The following is a 17,914-nucleotide window of genomic DNA, read 5'->3' as shown; positions in this document are numbered from 1 at the left end:
TGTTATTTCTTACTCCAACCAAATATCTTCTCATTTCATTGGTGCTTTTCTAAAGACCACCTTGATGATATCTTTCCAGTGCTTTGAAGTGCCTTATCCAGGTAATCCGAGTCTCAGAAGCAGATAGGGCAGAAATGATAACTAATAAATCTGCACCATTATGGGCCATCATATTTCTCTTTATTCAAAGTCCCGCGCGATTGGGAAAGTGACCTCCCTGATTCACGGCAGTTCCTTTGGCATTTTTGCACAGGCAGCCACAGAATTCCCCATGATCCAATGCACAAGATTAGGAAGATGCATCTTCAGCCACATAGGAAAGTAAGCACTTGAAGCCTGCTCCACCATTCATGAAGGTCATGGATGATCTTCTATCTCAGCACCGTTTTGCAGCACATCCCTTAATCAATGGAATTGTCTAAAAATGTTTCAGTCTCTGTTTAGAATAAATAGCATGACAATTTGGAGAAACCAAAGTGTTCATTACCCACTGAGTGAAGGAATTGTTCCTCTTCTCAGACCTAAATTTTTTTAAATTTTTATTTCAAAATATACTTTATTCGAGAAATAAATATATACAAAACATGTTCCTCACAAAACTCCATCCGACATGCTCAGAAGCTATATATACATTTAATAAATACATTCAATATACCAATTACATAAAATTACCCCCCCACCCTTGCCATTCATGTGGCCCACTGGCATAGAATCCCTTCCCTCATTTTGAGAGGTGTCTCCACCACACCCTGCCCCCCATGTCCAGCAGCAGAAGGACCCTAGACTATGGTCCTCCCTAAATGATGCCAAGATAGATTATCCATGACCTGAATGAATGGTGGAGCAGGCTTCAGGTGCTGGATGTCATTTTCCTGTTCCCATTTCTAGGCTTGGCTGATGATGCATACTCCCAATCTTGTGCATTGATTCATGGGGAATTTTTTGATACACTTACCATAGGAACAAGATTCTGACTACTTACCCTATCTATGCCTCTTACAAACTTAACAACCTCTACCAGGTCACCCCTCTGCCTCCTTTGCTCCAGGGAAAACAAGCTCAACTAATCTATCTTTCTCCATACTAAGTCCTCCTTCCAGGCAACATGCTGGTGAATGGCATCTGCACTCTCTGCAGTACAAACACATCCTTCCTATATCTCATATTGACAACTTAAAGTACTTTTCTCACTTCTCGTGGTCATTTAAACTTTCTTGTCAGTATCACCTCTGGATGCATCTTTTCCATTCTCTTTCAGCTAGCACCATCACAACTTGTCCCATTCTATCTCTTGGCCTCTACCCCACTCCCAGATCCTCCATTTTGTTCTCTCTTCCCCCTTCCCCCTTCCCTCTTTCCCTAAACCTCAAAACCATTTCACATTGAACTTTTCCCAATTCATGGACCTGAAGGATTGACTGTTTTTCTGTCTCCATAAATACTGCCCGAGAAGCAAGGATTTCAGCATTTTCTGATTTGTTCCACTATTAAAGCACTCTGATTTTGGAAAGAAAAATAAATAACTTCAGCCCAGCAGAAGTAAAAACACCCAGCTATTGCAGATACAAAATACCACCCAAGTCACCATGGCAAGGTGCTCTCCATCCACCCTTAAATCAATTTGTAATCCCTTTAACATGCATTAGTACTTAGGATTCCTTGTGCATGGCCCACGTGTCAACTAATTTGATAGGGTAGGGATCAAATGTGTGTCACACAGCAATGGGCAAAACCCCTGCCTGCTTTAGACATGTTTTGTCTGTAGGACAAAACAAATCTTCCCACAGTTTACTATGCCAAGTGACAAAACAAAGCATGCGAAAAACATGCATTTTGCAATTAAAATTTTAGCCCATGATTCATATCTGTCATTGTTGGCAACATGGCAGGTGCTGAACAGAAGGTTTATTGAACACCATGGTTGTTTTCTTCAGTTTGCATGTGTGCTTTATCACATTCCTTAACTCCCAGGTGCTGTAAATTTACCAAAGCATTGCTGAGGCACAGACCTTTAAAATTCTTCTTCTGAAAGACAGTTCTGCCAGACATCGCATTATACTGTTAAAAAGCTGTCCTAGATCTAATCAATCTCTCAGGGGTTGAGAAAAGAATCTCGATAGTTGTCAGCACTTTCCGCATGAGATTCAGCAGGTAAAGGTCAATTACATGCACTGACGAACTTTCCCTCTATGTTTTGGGAGTAGAAACCAGTAATAGCACAGGTCACCAGCACAGGTATTAAAGCCTTACACATATGGTTCTTTAAATTCCTGATTTTTGTAAAACTGGAGCCCATCCATATTGCGATTGGCAGAATGCATTCATTCCAGAAACAATGTTAACTGAGTGCACCTTATTTAAGGCAATGGATTTTGTGGATGTACCCCTCTGCCATTCCTGACCCATACCTTTCACCCTAAGCTACCTCACTCAGTTCTACCAACTCAGTGTCACCCGGACTCTCCCTCTCACTGAAGAGCCCTTCCAACATTCCTCATGTGACAGCTGGGAAATAAAACCCTGGCTCTTGAAATTCAGAAATGTTCTGGAGCCAATAATGAAGTAACAGAAGGTGTTAGGATAATCATTACCATTTGCAAAGAGCGACATACAGCAGTTACCTAACATATAAAATATGTATGCTAATCCCTGAGTATAACTGCAATCCAATGAATGCCGGAAATATTGTGTATCATCAGGTGGCACTTCATGGCCATCTGCAGCAGGGCCCCATGGCCATATGGAATCAAACACATCATTGTATCCTCTCAGGATCATTACACAAACAGACATGAAGAGCGTAACCATGCACTCCAGGAGACATGCACTCCTGACTTGGAATCATTACTGGTTGCATTTAAAGAGCATTAATGTTCTTAATGCTTCTGCTGACATTAAGCGCTCCTTTGTGTTAATTAGCCAGGTGTTTAGCTCCAGTGAAAAAAAGTTAACGTCCTATCATTCCAAACAAACATTGAAGAGATGCAGATAGTTCTAGTAGTTTCAGCATTGTTTAGTTTAGTTTAGAGATACAGTGCGGAAACAGGCCCTTCAGCTCTGAGTCCACCCCGGCCAGCGATCCCTGCACTCGAGCACTATCCTACACACAGTCAGGACAATTTACAATTTTTACCAAGCCAATTAGCCTGCAAACATGTACATCTTTGGGAGTGTGGGAGGAAACCGGAGATCCCAGAGAAAACCCACGCAGGTCACGGGAAGAACATACAAACTCCATGCAGACAGCACTTGTAGACAGGATCGAACCCGGATCTCTGGTACTGTAAGGCAGCAACTCTACCGCTGCACCACCATTACCACATAGGTCTCCAATGTTTGGAGGTGTATTCATCCCAGGAGGATTACAATACAATTTACCTCATGTTTCTTCTCCCACCCGCCACACAGGTTACACTCCAGCAGTGATTCAATAGATCAAGCACACTTTAGACAGTCACAAAGGGAAGTGCAGGTAGTCCCTAAATTACAGCACGATTCTAATCCTGAGAACTGTTCGTAACCCGAGCAGTTCACAACTTAGGAATGCACTTGTGAACCGAGATCCCACGTGGCAGGAGATGCCTGGAGCACAGTGACAGTCAGCAACTCCATCCCGCAATAGCCGATGCTCCAAATGTTCATATGTACGGCCTATAAATAAGTTGGGCATTCATAAGCTGCACAGGACATGTGTAGATGTAGAAAATATTCAAATAAATAATTTAAAATTCTGAGTTCTACTTTCATGTTTATTTTTATTGTGCAGAATGCAGAATTATGAAAAAGGAATGGAACAAAAGAGGTAACAATGTGTCTGTAGAAATAGACAAAATGCTGGAGTAACTCAGCGGGTCAGGCAGCATCTCTGAAGAGAAGGAATGGGTGACATTTCGGGACGAGACCCTTCGTCAGACTGATGTCAGGGGAGGGGCCGGGACAAAGATATGTAGTCGGAGACAGGAAGACTAGTGGGAGAACTGGGAAGGGGGACGGGATAGAGAGGGAAAGCAGGGACTATCTGAAGTTAGAAAATGTTCATACCGCTGTGGTGTAAACTACCTAGGCCAAATATGAGTTGCTGTTCCTCCAATTTGCGCGGGGCCTCACTCTGATAATGGAGGAGGCCCAGGACAGAAAGGTCAGATTGGGAATGGGAGGGGGAGTTGAAGTGCTGAGCCACCGGGAGATCAGGTAGGTTAAGAGGGACTGAGCGGAGGTGTTCAGTGAAACGATCGCTGAGCCTGTGCTTGGTCTCGCCGATGTAGAGAAGCTGACACCTGGAACAGCGGATACAGTAGATGAGGTTGGAGGAGGTGCAGGTTAACCTCTGCCTCACCTGGAAAGACTGTTTGGGTCCTTGGACGGAGTCGAGGGGGATGGTAAAGGGACAGCTGTTGCATCTCCTGTGGTTGCAGGGGAAAGTACCTGGGGAGGGGGTGGTTTGGGTGGGAAGGGACGAGTGGAAGACACCTGCATCCGCGGAAGAGGGCTCTGCCCGAGCCGGCTGCCTGCCCCTTTTCTGGGGTTACGCCCACTCCCGGGTGATACGCACTGTCCACGGGTGCCCTGGAGGATTTCCGGGACCGCTGGGCACCGCTGGGGGGGGGGGGGGGGGGGGTGGAATGCATCCTCAGTAAGGATGGTGATGTAGTTGTATAGTAGTTTATTTATTACATTTGTTTGACATGTATTATGGTGGTGGGCTTTGTTTTTGATTTATTTCATACTGTATATATTATTGTAAATAATTGAATAAATTATTTTTGTTTTAAAAAAAAGCCGCTCCTCACCTGCCCACAGATGACGCAGGACTGCATCTCCGCATGGACTCATAACAGTTGCGAACCATCTCCTATCTATCTGTGCATAAACCTCTTCACATGAGTTCACCCCACCACAAGTGTGTTGGTGTAGTCAGTGTTGACCTTGACACCACAGCCGACAAGTGGAAATGGTCGCTATTACCCAGTACTATTACCACGAAAGACTTGAACGAGGACTCCGAAATGAAAACATTTGAACGAAGGTTCATGGTGATGCATGCGAAGAGAGTCGACACGTAAACAGGCCAACCTAGGTGAGTGCAGGCGTGGCAAGGGAGGTCGAGGAATTAATTTCCATTTTCTCACAGGAAGATGATTGGAATTGGAATGGCATGACTTCCACTTGAGAGGTGGCAAGCACACCTTTGCAGGAAAGCTCATTGTGCAGCAGCTGTTGTCCATGAGCCACAGAGGTATAGACATAGGCAGAAGCCTTGCAAAGTCTTGGTCCCTTTGTGCCGATTCAGGCAAACTCAATTAAAACGTTGCTCTTTGTCATCTGGAAGTATGCCGCTGATATCCAGGGAGAGAAAGGACAACTTGAATGGTCTTTATTAGGAAGAGAGCAATGCAGTTGTATGCATCCGATTGGAAGAATCAGGCATCCATTGAGACTAATTTTACACTAATCCCATTTTATTTTCACCGTTCTCATCGTAGCCTCAGAATTAAAGGATGTTCTTTTAGGAAGGAGATGAGGAGGAATTTCTTTAGCCAGAGGGTGATGAATCTGTGGAATTCTTTGCCACGCAAGGCTGTGGAGGCAAAGTCAGTGGATATATTTAAGGCAGAGATAGATAGATTCTTGATTAGCACGAATGTCAGAGGTTATGGGGAGAAGGCAGGAGAATGGGGTTAGGAGGGAGAGATAGATCAGCCACGATTGAATGGCAGAGTAGACTTGAAGGGCCGAATGGCCTCATTCTACTCCTATCTCTTATGATCTTATGACCATCGTCCCCAGATTCTATCACACTCTGGGGGCAAATTATAGTGACCAATTAACCAGAATTGAAACCTGGTTGCTGGAACTGCAATGCAGCAGTTCAACTCGTTACACCACTCTGATGACGCCACGATGCAATGAGAATACATTTCTTGTACAGTGTAACCCAGCGAGGTGTAATACATATAAGAATTCTCTAAATCGCCAGCCAGAAAGCCCTCAACAACATCATGACTAAATTAGCACAATGAGCTATTACTTAAGATATACAGCCTTACTTTCACTAAGAGTGTGTCTTTCTGTAAATGCACCATAATATTCCCAATAATCCAAAATATGTTTGCAGAACAACATGCCACTTCTTGTTCTGTCTTAAGAGTTTTTGCAGCCAACAGGAATTCTTTCCTTGAATTCAAGAATCGCTCATTTTCCACCAGAATTCAGTGATGAATATGCATCAGCTGCAGTGGGAAATCAATGATATGTTCCTGGTGCTTTCTTCAATCAGTTGTTCTCAGTCTTTCTGTACCCATAACAGCATTCATGATAAACCTCATGAGACGTTTGACCTTGCTACAGTTATGTCTGTTCACATATCATCATAAGAGCACTGATAGGCATACACATGCTTGTATGCGCACAGATTTTATACATGTAAACATATAGATAAATCTCTGTGCCTGCACATGAGTTTGCAAGATAAACATTTTGCCATTACTGTTCAGTCATCTTTATTCCATTCCTGAATGAGTACTGCAAGATAATGTCTAAAAGAAAAAGCTTTCAATTTTATCACTTCATCTTTTTTTTCACTTACTTTTATATCTTCGTTGCTTTTTCACGACTTTTCCCAATTTCTTACGTGGCCGCATAATATTCTGTTATTATCTCTCAAGCATTCCTTCACTGCACATCATTAAGATGCACAGTGCAAGTGAAGATAAAAAATTATAAAGAACATCTCGAACTGATAGATCTGCAACTTATTTAGCTTTATAAAATATCTGATTCAACAAATATTGCCTTCAACAAATAATCCTCTGACAAACAGTCTGGAATCACACCCATCATTTATCTTTAGGGCGGCACAGTGGCACAGCGATAGAGTTGCTGTCTTACAGTGCCAGAGACCCGGGTTCATTCTGAATGGAGTTTGAATGTTCTCCCTGCGACCACGTGGGTTTTCTCCAGGTGCTCCAGGTTCTTCCCACACTCCAAAGACGTGCAGGTTTGTATGTTAATTGGCTTCGGTAAAATTGTAAATTGTCCCTAGTGTGTAGGATGGTGTTAGCGTACTGGTTAGCACAGACTCAGTGTTATGAAGGGCCTGTTTCCACACTATATCTCTAAGCTCTAAGCTTTAGACCTGTCAGAACATGCAAGGTTATTGAAAGGACATATCTTACTGTCCTTCCATTGCAATCCCACAGCTATCATGAGTGCACATCTGCCTGGCTTCCTGTAAGGCTTCTAATCCATTCCCCCAGTGTTCCATTTCTTTTCTATCTTTTATAATGACAGGACTTTCTACACCATTGTTTCTAATATGACAACAGTACCGATGATATTGAGAGTGCTCACTGTTAATCAATTTAATTTTAGTACCTGTCAAATTACGCATAGCCTTTGGACTCACATAGATCACGGTGGCGCAGCGGTAGAGTTGCTGCCAAACAGCAAATGCAGCACCGGAGACCCGGGTTCGATCCCGACTACGGGTGCTGTCTGCATGGAGGTTGTACGTTCTCCCCGTGACCTGCGTGGGTTTTCTCCGAGATCTTCAGTTTCTTCCCACACTCCAAAGACGTACAAGTTTGTAGGTTAATTGGCTTGGTAAATGTAAAAATTGTCCCTAGTTGGTGTTGGGTGGTGTTAATGTGCGGGGATTGCTGGTTGGCGCGGACGCGGTGGGCCAAAAGGGCCTGTTTCCGCGCTGTATGCCTAAACTAAGATCTAATCCTATGCGTGTGATTCTCCTCCAAATTCACGCTGTCTCGTCTCAAATGATGATGAAAGACATTGGGCGTCATTATCCTACAGCGGAAGGCTTAACCTCTTTGTGGGGGTGGAAGGGGTGAGGGGGTAGAATGTCAACAGGAGTGTGACGTGGAGAGGATTGCTGTAACAGAGGATGAGGTCAATGAATTGAATGCCAGATTGCATGAATATCTGGTAAGGTCATGATATTTCCTGTGATATTTTGCCACTGTCTGAGGACACTCACCTCTGGAGCCAACTGCCGCCGTCTTTCCAAATGGTGCTCTCCTGTGCAAACCCCACCCCTCCCTCTCCCAACCCCAGTGCATAAAAGCATAGGCTATGAATTTTATTAACTGGGACTACTCTTAGCAAATGTTGGAGCCCTGTTAAACCACTAGTTTGATCAGCTTTTAAATTATTTTTAATGTTTTCTTTTTTTGAGTAAAAGTGATTTCCCTCAGGGCTCTGAGAGCTCGAATGGACAGTGCTCTGTGAGATTCCTTCGACATTCTGCCTTCACTCAAGCAGATAATAAGATGGCTGAATGCTGGATATTGCTGAGGTATTCCTAAGTTAGATAACATCAGCACTATACTTCCTCCATGGCATTCTAAAATATCCTTATAAAAGATAGAATCATCCTCAATGGCAGCCTGATTCTTGGCTTTGTGTGTATCTATTGACCTGGATGGTGAGGCAGCCTGGACAGAGATTGCTCCGTGTAATACTCCATACCTTGTCATATGTTCCCCTTACTGCTTGCCTGTTCCTTATAAAGTCCTGCTAACTATTGTAGGCTATTGTAGAGGAGCTCTACGCATGTTGTATTCTTGCTTATTGCTACTCTCCAGATGATTCCACAGCCCGACCCTTGGGTGCAGGAGAAAATGGGGTCATAAATATTCTAGCTCAAGGTCTTACAACCTGCGATATTCCCGGGGAGAAGCTGTTGCTGTGATCTCTAATAAGTAAACTCCACAACAAATGCCCTCAGAGCACAAAGATGAACTGCAAACTTTGAAGTACTCAGACATCTGGCCCGATAAGGGTGATGGCGTCTCTAGCAGGTACCATATGTTTTGAACATTGTTTTCCACACTCGTGTAGCACGCAAAGCATTGGATGAACTGGAAATCTAGCTCAGTTAAGTGGAGATTTTCTTTTGAGTTCAAGTACGTAAGCTGACATTTGACTGCTGTATTGTAATATTGTTGGGATTTTCGATGCTGAGAAACAAATTGAACCTCCCTGAAAGGGCATGTACATTGAAGCACAGCTGTAGTGTTGGTTTTATGGGAGAGCAACCTGACAGAAATATTTTATAACACATAAGAGGATTGGAGTTTAGAAATCAGGTGTTATTGTTACAATTGTACAGAGTACTGGTGAGGTTGTACCTGGAGTACTGTACACAGTTTTGACTCCTTTATCAAATAAAGGAAATACTAGCATTGGACATATTCCAAAGGGGATTCACTAGACTAATTCCTAGAATGAGAGTTTTTTTTTTATTACAAGTGACTAAATAAAATAGATCAACGTTCTTTTAGGTATAGAAGAATGAAAGATGATCTTATCGAAGATAATCTTATCCTGAGAGGGCATTTTAGGGTGAATGTTGAGATATTTCCACTGGCAGGAAAAATTGAACAAGGGTGTTTAGTGGGGGGTGGTTGGCCATCCAGGCCACTGAAGTCCATAGGAATTTCTTTCAGAGGGTGGTGAACCTCTAGAATTTTCTGCTGCCCAGGGCGAGGAGTCTGAATCATTGGGAGTATTTAAAGGGAAAGTAGATTACTTTTTGAAAGTTCAAGGAATTGAAAGGTTTAGGGAACTACCACAGAAGAGATAACGCCTCAATATTGAATGGCGGGGCTGGCTTGAGGGGTCAGGTGGCCGACTCCTGCTCCTGCTTTCTTATGGCCCCACAAAAGGTCACTCGTCCATAATTTCCTACCATATGGGAGGTCCGGATTCTTTCGGGCAGTAGAGGGTGCGAGGGGAGAGGAAGGGATAAGGATGGGGAATAAAGAGAATGAGGGGATCGGGCCAAAAATATGGAGCTGTTAGCAATAGGTATAGAGATCAGTCAGGAGAGTGGGCAAGGGTGTGAGGGTTATCAGCTGGAATGAGGAGTGGTCACGGCAGTGGAGCAGTATCACCTTGGGAAACAATGGAGAAGGCACGGTCCTGATGGGTTAGGACCAGTTAAGAAGATGACCAGTGGTCACGAAAATACTGGCAGTGCAGTGTTAGAAAATGAGGGGATATTATTGAATATTGGGGGATGGGGAAGGATGAGAACAATTGCTAATAAAGAAACTAAAGGGAAAACGAGCTGGAAGAAGATTGATGCCTGCAGCAGCCGGCAGTGGGCCAGGTAAGGTCAGGCATCCTTCATGAAACCGGTTAAGATCTCTTTTAATGAAATGTGTCCTGTGTCTTTTGCACAGAACACTGTTGCATAAGGGACATCAAAGCATGTGTTGTTCACAGTTTGCATGCCCAACAAACCCCTTGCATAAGTAATGCCAATGCTGAGAGATCTCAGGACAAGAATCCAATGGTATTGTAGATAACAAAATCCAAATAATCCACTGCTTGCACATATATTTAGGATATATCCAAGGTCACTGTGGAAAGAGAGGAAATTGCAGGAACCCTGGTTGAGATATATGAATCATCTTTAGACATGGGCACAGTGCCGGAAGACTGGAGGGTAACTAATGTTTCTCTATTTAATAAGGGCTGTGAGGAAAAGCCTAGGAGCTATAGGCCAGTGAGCCGAACATCTTTGGTTGGCAAGTTACTGGAAAAGATTATTTGGGATCAGATATCCAAGCATTTGGATAGACAGGGGCCAACAAGGGATAGTCAGCATGGTTTTGTAGATGGGAGATTGTGATTTATAAATCTAAGTTTTTTGAAGAAATATCAAATAAACGGGAGCAAAGCCATAAATTTTGTCTATATGAACTTCAGCAAGGCGTTTGATGAGGTTCTGCATGATAGGATGCTTTGGAAGGCTGGATTGCTTGCGAGCAAGGGAGAGGTAGCCAACTAGGTTGGCTTTGTGGAAGAAAACAGATAATAACTATGGAAGGTTGTTTCCAAAAAAAGTTGCCTATACTAGTGATGTGCCTCAGGAATCAGTGCTGAACCCATCGCTCTTTATGTTTACAGTATATCAGCTATTTGGATAAGAATGTAAAAGGCATGATTAGAAAGTTTGCAGATATCACGAAAGTGGATGGTATTGTAGAAAGCAAAGATATCAAAAGTTACAGCAGGATCTTGATTAGCAGAGCAAGTGGGCTGAGGAATGATTAAGGAGCATAATGCAGATAAGTGCAAGGTATTGCATTTTGGGAAGTCAAACCAGGGCAGGACTTTCATAGTGAATGGCAAGGCTCCTGGGGAGAGGGATCTAGGAGTGCAGGTACATAGATCCCTGAAAATTGCGCCCACAGGTAGAGTGGTGAAGAAGGCTTTTGGCACAATGGCCTTTATCAGTCATGGTACGGAGTATAGAAGTTGGGATGTTATGTTACAGTTGCACAAGACATTGGTGAGGCCACCTTTGGAGTATTATGTTCCGTTTTGGTCACCCTGCTATAGGAACGATGTTGCTCAGCTGGAAAGAGTGCAGAGATGAATCACAAGGATGTTGCCAAGACTTGAGGGCCTGAGCTATAAGTAGACGTTCGGCAGGCTAGGAATTTATGCGCTGGAACCGAGGGGTGATTTTATAGAGGTGTGTAAAATCATGAGGGGAATAGACAAAGTGAATAGACATTTTGTTACCCAGAGTAGGGGAATCAAGAACCAAAGGGCATACTATAGGTTTAAGGTGAGGAAGGAAAGATTTCAGTCGAATCTGAGGGGCAACTTTGTCACACTAAGGGTGCTGGGTATATGGAATGAGCTGCCAGAGGAGGTAGTCAAGACAGGTACTATAACACCATTAAAGACATTTTGGGACAGCCATGTGGATAGGAAAGCATTAGAGGGATATGGGGCTAACACAGGCATAAATGCATAAATCACACATGAGTTCTACAAGACAGTGAAAAGGAAAGTCTGCAAGAAACAACCATTAGTGCAAAAGACAATTAGAAAACAAGTCCATGGTAGTGCAAGAGTTGGTCCATGGTGTTCCGTTGCTGAGGTAACATTATCATATCATATATATATAGCCGGAAACAGGCCTTTTCGGCCCACCAAGTCCGTGCCGCCCAGCGATCCCCGCACATTAACACTATCCTACACCCACTAGGGACAATTTTTACATTTTACCCAGTCAATTAACCTACATACCTGTACGTCTTTGGAGTGTGGGAGGAAACCGAAGATCTCGGAGAAAACCCACGCAGGTCACGGGGAGAACGTACAAACTCCTTACAGTGCAGCACCCGTAGTCAGGATCGAACCTGAGTCTCCGGCGCTGCATTCGCTGTAAAGCAGCAACTCTACCGCTGCGCCACCGTGCCGCCTGTGCATTGGGCCTGTGCAGGTCAGTTCAAGAACCTGATGGTTGTGGGAAAGTAGCTGGTGGTGTGGAAATTCAGGCTTCTATACCTCCTGCCTATTGATACCCGCGAGAAGGGCGCATGGCCCAGATGGAGGAGATCCTTAATGGTGGATGTCGTCTTCTTGAGGCATTGACTCATATAGATGCTTTCAATGGTGGGGAGGTCTGTGTTGTTGATGGACTGGGCTGAGTCCACCACTCTGCAGCACCTTGCATTCCTGTGCCTTGAAATTGCCATGCCAGACCTTGATGCGACCAGTCAGGGTGTTTCCTACAGTGCAGCTGTGGAACTTTGTTTGAGTATTTGGTGACATGCCAAATCTCTAAGTTCAAATAAAGTAAAGGTGCTGGTGTGCCCTCTTTGTGATTAAGCTCAGTTCCTACTGCAATAGCTGGAAATTTAGAACTCGTGCTATTGTCATTCATTCACTGGAAATGTAACAAGTTATCTCTTTGAATATGCTTGAGGATAACTGAATCCACGTTGTTTGCACCGAGGTTATAGAAAATAATTCAAATGATATGGGAATTAAATGGAGAGCTAAACTCAAATCTCCATTTCATCCTTTTTTAATATCCAGTGTTGCCATGAGTGAGATTTATTTTTCATTTAGCATACAGCTTCAGTTTGATGATAGCTATTATGTTCCTTACAATATTTATGAATATTTGCTTTAGGACAGTTATACAGGTTTAATGAACCAAAAGGGACAGAGACATAGAGATATCCACATAGTGTCTGTAGAATACATTAGCTGCCTCCCTTGGGTCTTCAGTGGAAAAACATTGTATAGGTACAATTCTGCTTCAATTCCAAGTACTACATGAATCTCATTTACATAAGACTTGTACATTTTCTGAGAGATTTATAAAGCTATATTGACCAAAATAAATTATGCATTAGAACTTAGTGTCAGCCTTGAAAACTCACACCCTTGGTGAAAATAAACAAGGTTTGGATATTTTTCGCCAATAGTGGTTCAATCAATTCCATCGACTCTGCTTTGAAAAGAGGGAAAGCACATTATTATTGCTTAATCCTAAATGTCATAGAAATATGCAGGTCTGAACCAATTTCCAGATATTTCTGTCAAAGAAAGACAGTCAGAATGCAGGAAAACAGTCCAACAATGCCTTTTTGAAAACTATACTTAAAAAACACTTGCATCCCATTAAAAGGCCCAGTGCTGGAAACTCTATTCGCTAGAAGTTTGTTTATGTGTGTCATGCAAATGAATTTCTGAGGAGAAACTTCCATGAACTGATTTTACATGATAGAGTCATAGAGTCATACAGCATGGAAACAGGCCCTTTGGTCCAACTTGCCCACACCGACTAACATGTCCCATCGAGATGAGTCCCACTTGCCTGCCCTTTAATAAAATCACTTTAATATTTTTTTAATCTGTAATATACACAGAATACTCAAATTGAATACTCAAATACGCAGCAGGCAGTAAGTGCGAAGAGATTGCAAGAATTAACATTCCAGGTTGTTGGGTTTTCTTTAGCATCTGCAATATTTTTAAACATTAGTTCCAAACCTTGAAGTTGTGACCTGAAATTATGCCCAGTTCTATAATGTACATCATAAGACCCAGTGGTCCCAACGCAATTCTCCAGTGAATCTTCACTATAAACTTCCCTCCAGTCTATTCAGTGGTAATTCTTCATTGGATTCTACTTGGCTAAATTGGTACTGGCAAGATTTAATTTAGGCAAAAACTTGCTAATCCTTTCTGCTTCAATTTTACTGACAGACGTATTATGTGTTATTTTATTAAACATATTTCAAAGGTCCAAATAAATAAATATTAAGTAACTGATCTCATCCATCTTCATTGCTGCCTCATCAAAGGACTCAGTAAAGTTAGTCAAACACAATTTGTCTTGTGACAAATCTGTATTGCCTTTCATTTATCAAACCTTGTTGGTTGAGGAATTAATAATCATACAGAGATTCACCTGGCAAACACAAGTACCAGTATAGCTCTCACAGTAACTCTCAGAGACCTTGTCTCGGGATAATTTCAGCCTGTCTCTGCTGAGGTAAACCACATGTGACACTTTGCTGTGCATTGCTGTACTACAAAAGACAAGATAGTTTCTACCTTCCATTGTTGATGAATTCTGGTAGATAGGGTGGACAAAAAGGCTTTTGGCACATTGGCCTTCAGCAGTCAGTATTCAGTATAGAAGCAGGAAGATCATGTTACAGTCATACAAGATGCTTGGGAGGCCGCATTTAGAGTATTGCGTTCAGTTCTGGGCACCATGTTATAGGAAAGATATTGTCAAGCTGGGAAGGATGCAAAGAAGATTTACGAGGATGTTCCCAGGACTCAAGAGCCTGAACTATAGGGAGAGGTGAGCAGGCTAGGACTCTCTTCCTTGGAGCGCGGGAGGATGAGGGGTGATCTTATAGAGGTGTACAAAATCATGAGAGTAATAGAATGGGTAAACTCTCAGTGTCTTTTGCCTAGGGTAAGGAAATTGAGAACCAGAGGACAGGTGAGGGGGGAAAAGATTTAATAGAAACTTGATGGATAACATTTTCACACAATGGTGGTGGGTGTATGGAACGAGCTGCTGAGGAAGTAGTTGAGGCAGGTACTATCTCAATGGTTCAGAAACATTTGGACAGGTACATGGATAGGACAGGCTTACATGGATATGGGCCAAACACAGGCAGGTGGGGTTAGTGTAGATGGTGGCCAGTGTGGGCAAGTTGGGCTGAGACCCAGCTTGGCCCACCAAGCAACATCCCTCTCCTCGCCCAACCACCCAACCATACAGCTGCTGGAGGTAGGCACCGGTCCCTCTCCTCCACCCCACTCCTTGCATCCATCAGTGCAGCAGCTCCCTCCTCCTTGACTCTCTGGTCTTCAGAGCAGAGCTTGATGGTTTACGAGCTTTCCCTGCAGGCAAAGACCCTCCGTGTCCTTCTTCGCGGCGGTAAACCAGTCTTTCCACTGCACATGGCCGCAGGCAGCCTGCCCAGTCTTGGCTGCCTGGTCAGTCTTTGCTCTCAGTATCTGTAGCATAATTGAATGATCGTGAAAATGTGTCCACAAGACAATTGTTCACTCAATGGCCAATGTCAAATATATATGAGAGCACACCAATTGGGTCAATCCAGCTGCACCTGAAGCTCATTATCTATATTATCTATATACTAAAACTCTCGTTTGTTTGTTTGTTTGTTTGTTCCTGAACTACAGCCAAAACGGTACACAATAGTGTGACAATTTTTTACTCACCGTCGTCCCTTTGGTGCTAATGGAAGAAGTTTCATTGAAATCGGTGGAAGGATAAGGGGAGGGGGATGGAATGGAGGGGAGGGGAAGGGGGGAGGTGGAGCGGAGGGGGGAGGGAAGGGAGGGGGAGGGGAGGGAGGAGGGGAGGAGGGAGGGAGGGGTGGATGGGGGAGAGGGGGGAGGCGAGGGGGGAGGGGGGAGAGGCGAGGGGGGAGAAGAGGGTGCTGCACCAATGCAGGAGAGGTTTGGGCCCAATGGGTCGACTTGATGTTTTTCCCCTTGAAAACAGATTGAGAAACTCTCAGTGATTACAGAGAAGAGGGATCGGGGAGGAATCGGAGAGGAATAACATTAACTGGTAATCTCATCTTGTCAGAAGTAGGGAGGTGCAAGTCCAGATGACTGCAGACATGTGGCAAAGCAAATCACGACAACAGCCAATTCCAATCTCTCATTAATTGAAGTTGCTCTGCATTTCAACTATCAGTGGAAGAGAGATTAAAGGTATCCTATTTGCAATTGAGTGCAACTGTATGCAAACTGAGCCTTTGAAGAACTATATTTGTAAGCCAGAAAAATGGAGCATCTGAAATTGTGCAGAATCCAATGCAAATTAAAGAATGGGAATGTTCCACCGAACAGATACTTTAGATGACAGGACAGAACGCTCGAGGATTGCTTGCAGGTTTGTTTCTGCCAATTATGCTACCAGAGTGGCAGAGAAGTGTATAAGAAACATACTTTTTATATATCACTGCACTTCTCTGAACTGGGTTTGAAGAGAAGTGATTTAAGGTTATGTGGCATGGTCAGATCTGCCTGACAGGAGCTTCCTCAGGGTATGTTCCTTGGCCGCCGATCATTCAGGCAGGAAGCTTCACCTGAATTGCACATAGATATAAATATAAATACCCAGAGACATGCACAACATGTACTGTTTAACATGGTCAGACTAGATGGGCAAGATACCTCCAAGGCCGATCTACCAAGGGTCATTTGTTACAACCAAGAATAACTTATTTTAGTTTGAAACTAAGACTGCTTTTGATATATGTCACTCGTGAAGACTAACACAGCAAAATAGGTTTGCAAACTGTCAGTCTTTCAGTTCGTAAATGTCACTCCAAGATCTCTTCAACAGTAATATGAATATCCCTGTGAAGAACATCATTGGACATGAGGCAACTCCGACAGAGAGCTTTATCTGATCTGCAAGTTAATGTTGTATAAATCCTCACATTCTCCCTATTAATAGGGTGGCATGGTGGCGCAGCGGTAGAGTTGCTGCCTTACAGCGAATGCAGTGCCGGAGACTCAGGTTCGATCCTGACTATGGGCGCCGTCTGCACGGAGTTTGTACGTTCTCCCCGTGACCTGCGTGGGTTTTCTCCGAGATCGTCGGTTTCCTCCCACACTCCAAAGACGTACAGGTAAGTAGGTTAATTGGCTGGGCAAATGTAAAAATTGTCCCTAGGGTGTAGGATAGTGTTAATGTGCGGGGATCGCTGGGCGGCGCGGACCTGGTGGGCCGAAGGGCCTGTTTCCGCGCTGTATCTCTAAATCTAAATCTAAATTCATAGCTCATCCTATATCTAACTACATCCTAGAAACTTAAAAATTATCTTTCTGAAATGTTCTTTTGCTCCATCACAGAACAGAGAACAGTACCGCACAAGGAACAAACTCTTTAGCCCCACATGTTTGCACCAGTGTTTATGCCGGTAGAGACTAACCCCGTTTGACTGCACATTGTCCCTCTACCGCCTGCCTGTTCGTGTGTCTGTCTAAATGCCTCTTAAGTGTTGATATTCCTTTGGCAGCTTGTTCCAGACATCTACCACTCTCACCGTAAAAAACATGCTTTGTCAATTTGCGATAAATTTTCCCCTCTTTTTTTAAACCTCTGATGCCCTCCAGAAGTTGGCATTTCCATCCCAAAAAAAAAGATTTTGACTATCTACCCTATCAACGTCTCACTTATATCATTCGATCAGCCTCTGATACACCAGAGAAAACAATGCAAGTTTGTCCAATCTCTCTTTATAGCTAATACATTTCAATCAGGCAACATCCCAGTGAACCTCTTTGCCATTCTCTCCAAAGGCTCCACAGCCTTCTGAGAGTGTGGTGAACAGAACTACACACAATACTCCAAATGTGGCCTAACCAAAATTTTATACAGTTGCAACATGACTTCCCAATGCCCCTGATCAATAAAGTCAAGCCTGCTGTATGCCTGCTTTGCCTTCCCATCCACATATGTTGACATGAAGTGCCCTGAAATTTATTGTTACTTTCCTCTTGCATTTGACCTCCCAAAATAAATCACCTCGCAGTTGTCTGGATTAAACTCTGTCTGTCATTCCTCTGCCCAATA

This window comes from Rhinoraja longicauda, chromosome 15 (genome assembly GCF_053455715.1).
Source record: "Rhinoraja longicauda isolate Sanriku21f chromosome 15, sRhiLon1.1, whole genome shotgun sequence".
Classification (NCBI taxonomy): Eukaryota; Metazoa; Chordata; class Chondrichthyes; order Rajiformes; family Arhynchobatidae; genus Rhinoraja; species Rhinoraja longicauda.
This window is presented reverse-complemented; position numbering follows the sequence as displayed.